The sequence below is a fragment of the Vigna umbellata genome, chromosome 6, assembly GCF_029865625.1.
Source record: "Vigna umbellata cultivar VRB3 chromosome 6, Vumbellata_1.0, whole genome shotgun sequence".
In the NCBI taxonomy this organism is placed as follows: domain Eukaryota; kingdom Viridiplantae; phylum Streptophyta; class Magnoliopsida; order Fabales; family Fabaceae; genus Vigna; species Vigna umbellata.
The window spans coordinates 8,827,384-8,840,394 of record NC_142170.1 but is presented as its reverse complement, the minus strand read 5'-3'; the positions used below and the strand labels follow the sequence as shown (position 1 = coordinate 8,840,394).

Below are 13,011 nucleotides of genomic sequence, written 5' to 3'. Positions count from 1 at the left end.
ATGCGTGGTAAATTAATCCAATTTCGATCCATACGTAAATATTCTACAAAATTACAATCATACAATTATACAATATATTCAACATACAATCAATTCAATCATACAATCAAACAATTAATAAACTATAACAATTTCATGCACTATCAAAATTAAAGCAAAAATTATACCATAATACATTACCAAAACTATAGAAACTTCATACATTACCAAAACTATAGCATTATGCAAAAATTAATGAAAAAATCACGTTAAAAATGCAAATGGACATAAATACCTGGAAGAGGAACGGCGGCGGAGAGGGTGAAAAACGCAACACAACGGCGGCGGCGGCGGAGAGGGTGAAAAACGCAAGGAAATCACGATTTTGATCGGCTAAAACTCGTTTTTATCGTCAAAAACGAATAATGACCGAACAATTTTGAGTTTAAACGGTTAAAAATGCAAAATCTGAGATGAAGGGTGGTTCGGAGGAAGAAGAAACGCGAAAACAGAGAGAACGCGCGAGGAAGACGATGCACTGTTCCAAGTTTTTTTTTTTAACTCTGAACAGGGGAATCTACCGCGGTTCACTACTTAACCGCGGTATAAAAGGGTTATATGCCGCGGTTTAACCCCCAACCGCGGCATATATTAATTTAAAAAATTATCAGAAATGGCATTTTTGAAATTATTTTCAAACTATATGCCGCGGTTCAGCGGGCAACCGCGGCATATACCTCGAAATATTTCAAATAAATATTAAATTAATTTCATATAGGCGAATATGTCGCGGTTCCCTGGGGAACCGCGGCATATACCCCTGAAACGTGTTCAGGACAACTGTCTCCCCAACTGCCTTTCAGAGAATTTCAGAAGTTACAGGGGGTATATGCCGCGGTTCTCTGTGGAACCGCGGCATATACCCCCTGTAACTTCTGAAATTCTCTGACTAGCAGAGAAGTTAAGACGTTACAGGGGGTATATGCCGCGGTTCCCCAGGGAACCGCGGCATATACCCCCTGTAACTTTTCAAATTCACTGACCCAGTCAGCACCTGCAATAAATTGGCAGGGTATATGCCGCGGTTGTGCAGAGAACCGCGGCATATACTCTGTTATTTAATTTTTTATTCATACGTGGCGTCAAAGGCAAAGTTTGACTGGGGTATATGCCGCGGTTCTATTGGGAACCGCGGCATATATGTTCGTTTTATTTACAAAACTGCCACCGCGCACCATTATGCTGCGGTTTTCGTTGAACCGTGGCATAATGTGCGCTGTAAAAACCCGATTTTTTACTAGTGATACTTGCGAAAAATGATAATATATATTAAAAATCTTGGAACCATAACATATATTTGTGAAATAAAAACATCCCGTTTGTGAGTGATTAAAGAGATTTCTTTATAAAAAATGTGGAAAATGTTAGATTGTGGACTAAAATATATTAATAATGAAGAATCAAATCTTATCATATAATAAATTATTTCAATTATATTAAGGGAAGTATGTGGAAATGTGTTTAAATATTAACCATTAGAAATAATATAAATGAAAACATAGTATATAATCTTTTAACTGTAAAATATTTTAGATTTTTTTTTCTTAATAGAGATAAAGAAAAAGAAATAAAAATAATATATATGTGCTCACATATATTAAGATTATAATAATTATACAGTTAATATTTTATAACATAATATTTTATAATTAATAATATATATATATATATATATATATATATATATATATATATATATATATATATATATATTGTTTAATAGGTTGATTTTAGTATACAAATATTTATTCGTAACATATGTTTAATGATATATATTCTTTTATAAAATCGATAAATTTAAAGTGTTATTTTGATAATAAGGAAGTGGTGTGACAAGAAAGAAATTGAAAGCACAATAATTCACTTATTTTGGAATAGTAGTCCCCTCTACGTATGGAATAGTCGTCCCCTCAATTTTGGAACAGTAGTCCCCTCAATTTTCACGGGTGATAACGAAGTCAACTTTGTTTGCAACTTGTGGCGTGTAGGAGTTTGCTCAATTGTATATATTACATCTTTTTAATGAAAAATAATAAACATTAAATTTAAATCTTTGGATCATCCTCGTATTTGTCGAAGAATGTCAAGCAAGTTCTCTTATTTTTAATTGTCTCAATTGGACACAAATTTTTAAAAAATTGAGTCAATTAAGTCATATTCGTTAAGTTATGGACACCATGTCCGTTAAGTTTTTATGGATAATGCTGACATGATGCACACATAATATGCTAATGTATAAGTATTATATTACGTAAAATTTGTTATTTAAATAAAGAATGTTTGACGTGGCACCAAATGTAATTGTTTACTTTAGAGATTTGTTCAGATTAGAACATCTTTACTGAAATAGGGTTAGAGAAAGGAAATTAGGAATTTGGTCAGTATGAGACGAGGAATTGCAATCTTAGAGAAGACGAAGACAATCAGTTGGAGGTGGACGAACCAAATCGAAAGTGGACGTGAGCTAAGGTTAGTTTCCTTTCGTGGTTGGTTTTCTGTTTGGGATTTGTAGAGGTATAATGGGTTTTTGCGTTTATGACGTATTGCATTTATGTTTTATGGATGGGTAATGGTAAATGAATTTTTGTGTTGTTCTCTCACTATTTATGCGTTGTGGTCCCGATTTTGTATGTTCAAATGTGTACAGTGTAGACATTGTCGTCCCGATTTTGCATTTTTGAATTGTTTAGAAGTAGTGATCCCCTGTTTGTGTGAGTGTTTTCTCTACACAAAGAAACATCACAAGAACGATTGAATCACACAATTATGATCGCTTATTAACATAAACTCATTGATAACTCATAGGACATATGCAAGCAAGAAGTACTCACATGCATGAGAAAAACAAAGTTAACCAAAGAAAAAAAAAATCAAAATTCACTTACTTAGACAAAAAAACTGATTGAACATAAAAGAGAAGTTTGACAAGAGGATCAATCCAACCGTCTTCGTTCTTCAAACATATTAATAGAGGGTCAGAAAGACTAGAAAGAAGATATAAAACTTTAAAAAAATAACTCCTAGATAAATAGTATATTTTAAAATAATAAAACTCGTTTATAAAACTTTTATTCATACTTTAATGATTTAATATTAAAATAATTAATCTCAATCTTAAAATATCAATTTCTAAGTCCTTACAAATTAAGAATATATATATATATATATATATATATATATATATATATATATATATATATGAATAAATTATGAATTTTAGTATTAATTAATATAAATCATAAAAAAATATTAGCTTTATTAATAATTAAATTACATAGTTTACTTTTTTTTTTGTGAAAAGTTGAAGAAATTTGTAAAATATCTTTATTTATGTAAAAACTACTCTAATATCAATGAGTTTAAATATTATTATATTGAAAGAACTTAAAATGAAATATTAGTTTTTGTTGGAAAATACTGAGTTCTGGTATTTCAAAATAAATTTAGATATGTTTAGTTATCTTAATTTTATAGAATTAATATTTGTTTAGGTTTAGTTGGTTGGATGATATAATTCGATTAGAACTTATATATGTTTTATGATGCAAATTTTAATAATGGGTGTAATAATTTTGCATATTATGACGTGGGCTGTTAGTGTCATAATAGGCTTATGAATTTATACAGGAAAATGATACTTTAACAATAGGTTTTGATAATATTTTGACAAGAGATAGGTGTCAAAATGTTACTGGTCTACGTGGAAAATTGGATTAAAAATTTTAAATGACATGGAAAGGGAGTGCAGAAGGGGTTTGAAGTTTGGCGGTTTCAATTTCACTTTTCAGAATTTCAAATTGGGACGTTCGTAGAGAGAGAAGAGAAGCTTGAGAGAGAGAGAGTTGAACCCTAGATAAAGAGTTCCGACGGAGCGCCGGTGGAGTGTCGCTGGAGTTCCGACGTTCGATCGGCTTACGGACAACGTTGAACACTGCCGTATTTCTTTCACCCAGCCAGTTCCGATTCAGGGTCGCCGCAGCTCCGGCGTTCGCAGACGAAACGAAAACGACATCGTCTTCCCTCCGACCCAGCCAACTAAGGGCGCGTTTTGAGTCTCGATTCCTCCCACTCGCTTCCTTCCCTGTGCCGGACCCTTGCGGTGGCCGCCGGAGTGCCACCGGAGCATCGCCGGAGTGTCGATTGTGGAAGGAATCGTGAACGGTAGATAGAGTCCTTCTTCCTCCGACCTAGGCAGACATTCGGACAATAGTTCCATAGCCGAAACTCCGGCGGACAGGACACCGCGTCGGTCAAGGGAATGAACCAAGTGGGAACACGCTACTACCTCAAAAAGCCACGTGACAATCCTTTGTGCGTAGGTGTGTTTTATTTGATTTTTAATTTTTGAGGCCCGATTTTGGTAACGTTATTTTGATGGTTGTAGCGTGACATCTACTTTCCCTCAGGAAAATACTCCCTACAAACACTACGATGTCCAACTTTATTTAAATCTATCACTTTATTAAAATTAGAAAATTATCATTTTACTTTTAAAAATAAATATGATATAAATTTAAATATAAATAATGAAAATTATGTTAAAATAAAATTGAAGTTATTATTTAAATTTTTTATTATTATTTATTAATATTAATATTAATAATATTATTATTATTATCATTAATATTAATAATATTATTAAAACAATTATACTAAGGAGAATAATTCTTCAAAGAGGAGAATATTTCTCCCTCCCATTACATGGCATTAAATCAATTTTAGAAGCTTATATGCAGAGTATCATGGATGGTGAATCAATGATGGAAAGAGGAAAATTAATTCTTTCTCCTTTATACACAGCACAGAATCGATTTTGAAAGATGGAAATAGATTCTCTCCAACACATCTCACGCATTTCTCATACATAAAATTACTATTCATCTACACAAATCTCTTCACTCTTCCAAAAGATGCAAATCAAGCGCTCTCTCTTAAGTCCACGTCCTTGTCGCAAATTCGCTTAAACAAATATCATGTTGAAAATTCTATATCGATCAAAAATAAAATCAATTTATACTTTATAAGTGGATGTAAATTTCATTTTACAAATCAGAATCATGAGTCTATCCTAACAATATTTATTGTAGCCTTAAACTCCACTCATGTATATCATACAAACGTGATGATTTAGAAATAGACTTCGAAAGTCTTAAAAACTCTCAACAATTTTTTTTAAAACATACATGAAACGTGTGAGTGGGAATAGTGAAAGGACAGTCACACTTACCTTGTTGAGTTGCTTTGTTTTCAAAATTTATATTTAAAAAAAAAATCATCACGTGGTGGGAGAGAAAGAGAATATGCTTTCAAACTTACGCTTAAAATATAATTTAAATAAAATGTAAAATTTATTTTACTATTTTCACTTATTTAATTTTTTCCATATTTTATATTAAATGAATTAAATTATACGTATTTGTAATATAAGCACGTTGTTGATAATGAGGTGTGCAAGTAGTTGGAGCAGAGCACATCCATAGTTTCATATGAATAATGTGTGAACTGTTGGCATAATGCGAACGCGTGAGTGTGAGGACTGAGTCTATATAAGGCTATCCCCCGACTCTCTTGACCTCCATAGCCGCCACCACCTATCATATATACCTTTACCAGAAACACTCTTGAATGTCTTCAACGATAACCATGGCAATTACACAGCCAAGAGTTTCATCTTTTACTTCCAGATTTGCTTATCGCAGTTCGCAACCGTTGATGAATCAACTGCGCAACCTATCCTGCAAAACATCAACACCATACATCATGAAATTATCCATCAACTCCATAGCTCTCCCTCCAAAGGTTTGTACCTTTACACTCTCTTCTCCTTCTCAGCAATCTTCATTAATTCCGCAGGTTTTGTCTTTTTTTTCTCTCTAGACGCTATAAGTAAAGAGAACTCTTATTTAGTTTATGAAAAAGAAATATGTTTCTACATTTGTTTATGAAAAAGGAGCTTTGTTCGGTTATTTGAGGGGGAACGGGGGAGAGGTTAATTATCTTCGGTAAATAATTTTTAGTAATGATTTTATTCTATATTTAAAAATTTATTATGTCAATTTTCATGAAAAATAACTTTATTTCATATATTTTTAATTTTGTGATTATTAATTATTTATTTCTTATGTGAAATAAACAAGTTATTGAAAAAAGTTAATTATATTCTAAAATAGCTAATAATTTAGATTAGATAAATATTTTTACAGTGTCAGAGAAGACATCCGTACATACCAAATAAAGAAAAGCGTTGTATTTTCCAAAAATGTTAAAGTCTGCAATAAATTATCGCTACATTATTTCATTCATCTTTTAAGTTTTTAATATAGGATAAATAAATATTTGTAAAGTAAAACATAAACGTCTATTTGTAAATATTATATAAAGAATATTTCTCCTTATATACTTTTCTAGGTGATGTTATTTTAAATTTAATCATTTTTTAAAATCCATTGTTTTTAAATTTAATTATTTTTAAAACTAAAATAATTATTTATAATAAAATATTATATACAAAAAAATAAAATTATAAAAGATATTAATATTTAGTTTTATAATTATTAATTTTATTATTATAATTTTATTATATTCTATTATCAATAAAAATATAAACACAACACAACACATGTATTTTCATTAGTTTAATTTAAATGTTTATAAAACAGGTAAACTTCCTTTTTAAGTATTTTATTATCGATTAAAATTTATTTAAAAGAATTCTCTTATGCTAATTAAGCAATTTAACTTATAATTTAAATTTAAAATTTAAAAACTTATTTTTATGCTATAAATAAAAAAAGAGATAAGTCTACTAGTTTTTTTTTTAAATATTTATGTTAATATAATATATGTGTAGTAAAATATAATTAATAGCTAAATATTTTGTAAAATTTTACTAATAAATTAATTTTTTTAACCAGGTAAATTAATTAATTTGTTACTTATATACAACTAATAAAAGAGTAATTTGTAAATCTATATCTATAATTATATCTAAAGAGGATACATCTATTTGGTGTCCTTTTTTTGTTTTCTCAAATTTATCTTTTTAATTATTATTTTTTAAATTTAAATTACTACTTATAGTAAAAAAACTATTTTTTAGTTTTATCGTTTTCATAAATATTTTTTAAATATAAATAATTACTCATAATAAAAAAATTATTTATAAAATTATTTCTTATAATATTTTTTAATTCAATAACTAAAATTTATTTTATCTATAGTTATATTTATAACTATAAACATCTTTTGTTTTTCTAATTTTATCATTACATTTAAAATTTAAATAATTTATAAATGTTTAAAAAATACGAATACTATACTATGTTTGTTAGTATTTATAATTTATTATATTATAGTACTATAATTCTTTAAATAATAAGTCTTTATTTTAATTTTAATAAATTAAATAAATAGACAGACCAACTTAGCAGTCTATCATGCGGCCCCTTGAATTATTAGCCTGAAAAACAGATTCAACCACAGAATTATTCTTTCCATATGAATCTGGGTGTCTGTGATCACACAATTTCATGCCCTGAATCTTAACGTGTGTTTGAGACTGCATTACTCTAATTGAAATGAGAATAGCTTTTATATATATATTCACATTGAAAGACTTATTAAATTTTTTAATAAAGAATTCAGTCCTAAAAATTCTACTATTAATCAACAACACGTGTGTTTTAAATTTTAAATTTCTGTTTAAGCTAATTAAATGGTATGTTGATTGAAATCCAGTAGCTGACTTAAGTCAACCACGACGGAGGAGCGTGGGATAACTACCCAGGAATAAGGATTAAGGAATTTGTATTAAGCACAATTTATTTATTTATTTATTTTTGTTATTGATTTATATATTTTTTTTTTGTTAGCTAATTGTACTTTGACCTATTATTTTAAAGTGAAATAGTTGTTACCTTAAACGGCATAGTCGTAGAAGTCCTAGGAGAATGATTACGAAAGAAAAGTGGAGAAGAAACACTTTATACATATTTAATATTATTACTTTATTTATTTTGTAATCATATCATATGAATTCACCTAATCTCTATTAAAATATGATTGCCTATATATCCATTAGTTATATTATATTCCTCTGTGAAAAGGTTACAGACTTTCGTCATTCCGTTTATACCGTTCCTTTTCTTGAAGCTGCTTCTCCCTCTCAACATCTGAACTCCAAAAATTTGTATGTTTCAAAGTGTTTTTGGGGAACACACTGACATAATTTTTTTTCAATTTTCCTTCATTGACGTTGTTGGTAACATAACAGGTGCCTACTCAAACTATTCCTACGATGACAAGTTTGGAGCAACTCAAAATAAAAAGCCAAGAGGTATTACTAGACTCAAGTGATTCATTGAGAACATTGAAGTTGATTGACACCATCCAAAGGCTAGGAATTGACCACCATTTCGAAGAATGAGATCAACTTACAACTTGGAAGAGTGGCGGATTGTAACAATGCTCAAGACCTCTTTGCCACGGCTCTTCAATTTCGCTTGCTAAGACATAATGGCTGGTCTACATCTTCAGGTAATGAACATTATATCAGACAAAAGAATAATTGTTTCGTGATTCGCATTATTTGCACTACATTTCTTAAACTTGTTTAAGTGTTTGTTTCATTTTTAAAGCATTGAGAAAATTCAATTATATTCACTTTGTTTATGTTGTCATATTGCCTTTGCATCAATACCTAGCTACCTTAACGTACGTTGTTACACAAACATACTAATTTGGTTATGTATTGATTATTTGATATAGATGTTTTCAATAAATTTTTGGACAAGAGTGGGAATTTCAAGGAATCGGTCACCGGAGACGTTTGGGGCATGTTAAGTTTGCATGAGGCATCGTATTTAGGTTCAGAAGGTGAAGAAGTACTACAACATGCCATGGAGTACTCAAGGGCTCACCTGCACCAGTCACTACCACACTTAAGTCCTGAAGTAGGAAGAGTAGTTGTTGAAGCGTTAAAACTTCCAAGACACCAAAGAATGGTAAGGTTGGAAGCAAAAAATTACACGGTACAATATAGCAAAGAAAGTAGCCAAATTCCTGCTCTTCTAGAATTGGCAAGGCTAGACTATGACATGGTTCAGTCGATGCACCAGAAAGAATTAGCAGAGATCTCAAGGTACTTTTGCTTTCCACCCTATGATAATAACAAATAATTGAATCATGATTGAGGTTGGTTTTGAGTCAAGTTGAAAAATGACCTTAAAAGAAATGTATTTAATAAAGGTTATATGTATAATCTTTGTCAATGGCTTGTTTGATTTCTGTTCTCCAAAGTAGTTTCTAAATTTCGAATTTCTGAATAGATGTCTGCAACCAGCACATAAAAAATTGGTTGTCTAGCTTAGTGTTGAATTTATCTCAGTTTTACTTTTACCAATTTCATTTTTTTATGATATGAAACATAGGACTGTTTCCATGATTTGATTAGGTGGTGGAAAGACCTGGGACTGATCGAAAGACTTGGTTTTGGAAGAGATGGACCAAGAGAGTGCTTCCTATGGGCGTTGGGAATTTTTCCAGAACCACGTCATTCAAATTGTCGTATCGAACTTGCAAAAGCTATTTGCATTTTGCAAGTTATAGATGATATGTTCGACACATACGGAACATTAGATGACCTTATTCTTTTCACCGAGGCAGTGCAGAGGTTTGCATCTAGAATTTCTTCGAATTACACTCAACTAGCCAAATTAAGAATCAAAATGAGAAACTATCGTTGTTTGCAGGTGGGATCTTGATGCAATGGAGAAGCTACCTGAATATATGAAGATATGTTACATGGCCTTGTATAACACCACCCATGAGATTGCATACAGAATTCAGAGGGATCATGGGCAAACTGTTGTTTCTTCCTTGAAAAGAACAGTAAGATAATATCATCATCCTTTTAAATTGAAACATTGCTGAAACTATAGGTAGAGTGGGAGGTTAATGAGAGAATGGTGTTTAATTGTTGCAGTGGATAGACTTACTAGAAGCTTATCTAAAAGAAGCTAAATGGTTCAACAACAAATATGTTCCTGCTTTTGGGGAATATTTGGATAATGGGGTGATTTCTTCAGGATCATGCTTGGCCTTAGTACATGCAACTGTCCTCATTGGGGAAAACCTCTCAAGAGAAACCATTTCCATGATGAGTCCATATCCCAGACTCTTCACTTGTTCTGGAGAAATTCTTAGGCTTTGGGACGACTTAGGAACCTCAAAGGTATATCACTCTATATTGGTACATCAACATATATACACATCTAATTCACTTGCTCATAAAAACTGTTTTTGTTCCTAAACATCCTAATTGTAGTTATGCTAAATTTTTAAATTAGATTACTGTTATATTGGAACATGAATCTGGACAATGGGATGAGAAGTTGATGATGTTTCATTTTCAGGAGGAACAAGAAAGAGGTGATAATGCTTGTAGCATACAATGTCTCATGAAAGAAAACGATATTTTAGATGAAAGTTTTGCTAGAAAGCATATAAGACGACTCCTGGGAAACTTATGGCCTGAGCTAAATGGTCTTGCTATGGCTACTACCACTCTACCTTCTGCTGTTACGAAGGCTTCTTTCAACATGGCTAGAACTTCTCAGTTTATTTATCAACATGGCGATGATCAACAGATGCCTACAGTTGATGATCTAGTACAGGCATTGTTGTTTACACCTTCTGACCAATATAGGGAAGAAAGTGATATCAATTGTGTTGTATGATTGTGTTAACCACTGCTGCTCATTTTTTATTATCTTTGTTAGTTTATCACATTTATTCCCTTACATATTATAGGCGGTACTTCTTTGTAACATAACACTGTAATTGTTATTTTGATCCTACGATAAATTTTTGCTTTCTTTTTCTTTTTATTTATCTGATAGAGTATTAGGATCAATAAATTTATATTTATATGATATTTTAAATAAATTTCAATGTAAAATATAAATATACATAATTTTGTTAAAAATATTTATCTAAAAATTAAATTTGATTTTAATTTAGAGATAAATAAAATTATTTATTTTTAAAAATAATTAACATTGAATGGAGTAAAATAAATATATAGGAATTAAATTGAGACTAAGATATTAATACTTAGTGTTAAATCCATATACATCTTTACACAGATAAGATATTGTCTGCTTTCGGTCAAATTTTTACGGATTTATTTTGTTGTATTACTCTAAAAGGTATCTTATCAAGAGATATATATTATGTATATATAAATTTATGTGAGATTTTATTTGTACCTTCTCTTGTTCTGTTTGAACAATCAAATTTTATCTCTTTTCTCCACTTAGTTTTTTTATATGTTATGTTTGAGATTGGTTGCTTGAACTTCAGCAGCTGCAGCAACTGCCTTGTCAAAAGTGCAAAAGTGGGGTAGCTGAAGTTATTGCATTTACTGCTTACACATGGTGTTCTTTTCACTGAGCTCTCTTCACCAAATAGCAATAATGGGGTGCAGAGGAAAAAACGTTCTTATGAGAGAAAAGTAGGAGGGAAACAAAATTGTTCTAATGAGAAAAAATAATGCACTGACTACATAATATATTGTTTCAGCTAAGAATATTGTATTTGTTTACATACTAAGAATTTTTTTCTTTTACTTGCTTTTGCGTTATATTAAATTTGTTAATTTCAGTTTTTATTCGTGAAAGGAAATGAGAAGGTAATGAATGTAAAGATCAAATTTAATATCCTAAAAATTTAAAATGCATTCAATACCTCTTTTGTTTGCAAACTATATGGCCTTAAACAAGGAGTTGTTTTACCAAGTTCAATAATACTTTGCTCTGTCATCATTATAAACAATATAAATCAGATTATTCTTTGCTTTGGTATTTCATGACCAATGGTTTGGGCCGAGTCTGTCGATATGTGCATACACCCATTATCCAATGCTTCTTCTAAGTTACTCACATCATCCAACTTATCCAAATCCTCTATTTTCTTAATTACTTATTGTTTTTTAGTTTTCATAAACCCGAAAACATCTTTATTTCATGTCTTTAGATCGAATTTCAGCTTTTTAAATTTTTCTTTCAAAACTATGATAGGTTCCTTATTCCATTGTATGAATTCGAGGACTTTCTTACTACCTCCTTAAATCCATGGTCAAAATTCCAAATTGTCTATGTGCTAACATTTACAAATATCAATATTCAAATGTAATTTTATATTGCAATATAAATATTTATTATAAATCTAAAATATGATTTATACATATATAAATTTTTATTTTTCAAAATTTAAATGCAATACATGTAATATATTCAAAAGTGTTTAATTACTATAAATTTTAATTAAATCAAAAAATAGTTATCATTTACCCCGTTCATGTTACAAGATGAATTTACAAATAAAGATGGAAATGATATATTAAAAGAATATGATTACACGTGTCATGGTAAAAAAATAGCTGTATATAATTGAGAATTTATTTGAACTGAAATTTAAATAGCTTTAAATTAAATTTAAAATAGCTTTAGATAATTGAGAATTTAAAATAACTTTAAATTAAATTTAAATTCATATTGTATTTAAAAACTAGATTTCCATCCGTAAACAAATATTATAAGGACTATAAAACTTTAAAAAAATACTTAATGTATAATGATTAAGTCAAGACTCTAGTCTTAATAAAAATGGTATTACTCTTAACAATGTTTAATAAAGATGGTTTTTTTTATTAAAAACAATCTAAAAATCAATTCCCATCCAAATTAAAGATTCATAGTCACAATAAAGTATGGTTATGTTTTTATATGAAAAGTTATTTTTTCATTAAAATGATGGTTTACAAATTATGTTACCAAAATTGACAATAATAATTATTTTCGAAGAATGGTAAGCATAATAATACTTTTAATTTTTATGTGATAATATAATTCGAAGTTTGAATGACCATAAATCTTCCTTCTTACCATTAAATTACCACTTTGCATAAAATGT

General features: G+C 29.7%; 1 pseudogene across 1 annotated transcript; it reads left to right on the top strand.

Moving 5' to 3' along the window:
- Positions 1-5,624: 5,624 nt before the first annotated feature.
- LOC148196751 (putative terpene synthase 11) lies at positions 5,625-10,912 on the top strand (annotated as a pseudogene). The gene is made up of 7 exons (XR_015780332.1): positions 5,625-5,838; positions 8,312-8,574; positions 8,806-9,178; positions 9,491-9,709; positions 9,789-9,927; positions 10,022-10,270; positions 10,452-10,912. The product of XR_015780332.1 is annotated as a putative terpene synthase 11 (transcript).
- The last annotated feature ends 2,099 nt before the right edge of the window (positions 10,913-13,011 follow it).